The following is a 2,364-nucleotide window of genomic DNA, read 5'->3' as shown; positions in this document are numbered from 1 at the left end:
ATAAAATATAATAAAGTTTATAATAAATTAGATTTTTGAAAGAGCAATATTATTTATTATTAATTTAGATTATTAGGTTTGGGAAAAAGTTCGTGGTGTTTTTCCCGTTAGATGGCATTAAAAAAACGCCACGAACTTTTTCCAACACCTATTTCATTTAGAAATAGAATAGATAATATGTACATATATACAATGTCCTTAAATTACGGCATTCATCCTGAGCAGGTAAGATGGATTAAACTGAGTCGAAAAGTCCTGCACCATTTTGCAATTTTTTTTCGCAATAGTTAACGAGATATTAATTACTAAAAATCGCTAAATATTGATCTTTAATTATTTTTTATTTAAATACTATCAATTTTACAGAAAAATAATAAGAAATAAAAATTATTTATTTTTTTCTCAAAGTTCTAAGAATTTTTTTAGAATTTTTTAATACCGTATTTTCTCATGTTGGTAAAAATAAGAAAATGCAGTAATAAAAAGTTGATAAAAAATTCTGAAAAAAATTCTTAGAGTTCTATAAAAAGAAGGAATATACATGATTTATGTCTCTTGCAGTTTTTCGTAAAATTGATAATATTCAGTAAAAAATGATTAAAGACCAATATTTAGCGATTTTTAGTTATTAATATTTTGTTAATCATCGTGAAATAGTAGAGGTTTGCAAAATAGTAGAGGACTTTTCGACTCAGTTTAGTCCGTTATGCAATATACATATATGTCAATTGATATTTACTCCTAAATTAAATAAACTTAAGAGATAATAAATAATATCGCTTTTTCAAAAATCTATTTCATCATTTTCTTATTAGTAATTATTTTTTGTTAATGCATTTATTTTTTTAAAAAGAAAATAAGTTTGGCCATAGAGGATTGATAAAATAAAATTATTAAATTTTTTTTCAAGAGTTCGAAAGTTTCGCGAAACTTTTGTCTATTGTACACTTTCCATGTGAGTTTGCTTGATCTCGATCATTCCTGTCGTCTCCCGTCTGCCAATTAATTGCCACAAGATCATCTCAGAGTACGCCGGCAAAAGTTAGGGTAGGTGATTAGTATTAAGAGAGCGCCGGCGGCATCACTCGCGGTGGAGTCAGCTCTAAGGGACAGTGAACTTGGTCCTCTAATTAATTACACCTCCTGTTAAACGAGCTTAACGCGGAAGTCACAGCGGCCGTGCTTATCGCTCATTTCAGACACGGCATACTGACTTACCCTAAGCTGTTCGTCTTCCATGTAGATAAGATTCTCGCAAAGAAGTCTAAGGTACCTGATAAGAAAAATGTAAGCCAAAAATGCAAGGATAATATGTTAAAGTCAAACGAAATAATATTTTTGAGTTGTAGTTGTGATTTATATTAAAAAGTATATACAAGATTGAAGAAGTCGGTTTAATTAGATGTTAAGTTAATTAACATTTTTAATAAATTATAGTATTTTTACATAAAGTTATAATTACAGTCTAATTTCTTGTAACAAATTAGCAATTAATCCTTTTTACAGTATCATATAATTATTGACAATATTTCCAATGATTAACAAATATATTTAATAATACTTCTACTTTTTATCTTTTATAAAAAAATTATAAGTACTTGCTGCTTTTTTTTTATTTCCGGTGTGTCTACATTCATTGCTAGAATGCCAACGCTTGGAGAACATTAAGTAATTTACCTCATCAGGGCGAGGAGCAACCTCTATCTAACTAACATAGATCTAGACATGGAAATAACCAAACGCATAACTTTTTTAAATATGTTTAATATTTTTTCTTTATATTTTATTAAAAAAAAATTTTTTTTTAAATAATTAGAATATTTGTAGTGCTTACAGTTATTTTTATCAAGTACTTTATAGACTTATATGTAGAAATATTTTTAAAAATAACAAGTATTATATATATATATACTCTGCAGGTTACGGATTATTCATGTAACTTATATAAATATATGAAATATGCACATTTTTCACATTCCTTTCCTCTCTCTCTCTCTCTCTCTCTCTCTCTCTCTCTCTCTTCCCCTTTCTGTCTTTTCTTTTCTTTGTCTTTCTTCTCTCCTGCATATATTAAAAAAAGTATATATTTATATATATGATTTTATTGTAATACTTTTTACGAACAGTATTTGTTTTAAATATTTTTAGTACTAATTAGAAAATACTTGCCACAATAATATATCTATATTACTGAGATTTATACTAGTTTATGAATACTTATAGATACTGAATCTGGTACTGTCACCACAGAAAGATTCATTTTGTAGATATATAATTCTCATTCATTCATCAATTCTAGAATAAACTCAGGAATCAAAGAGTAATCAATTAAAAATTAACCTCAAGTATGTTAATATAAATCCT

At 26.9% G+C, this 2,364-nt stretch overlaps 1 protein-coding gene across 1 annotated transcript in view; it reads left to right on the top strand.

Moving 5' to 3' along the window:
• LOC108691727 (unconventional myosin-IXb) overlaps positions 1–2,364 on the top strand; it is a 33,725-nt gene that overhangs the window by 19,668 nt on the left and 11,693 nt on the right.

This window comes from Atta colombica, unplaced genomic scaffold (genome assembly GCF_001594045.1).
Source record: "Atta colombica isolate Treedump-2 unplaced genomic scaffold, Acol1.0 scaffold51, whole genome shotgun sequence".
Lineage (NCBI taxonomy): Eukaryota > Metazoa > Arthropoda > Insecta > Hymenoptera > Formicidae > Atta > Atta colombica.
Note: the sequence above shows the minus strand (reverse complement) of the source record. Positions and strands in the feature narration are given on the sequence as shown.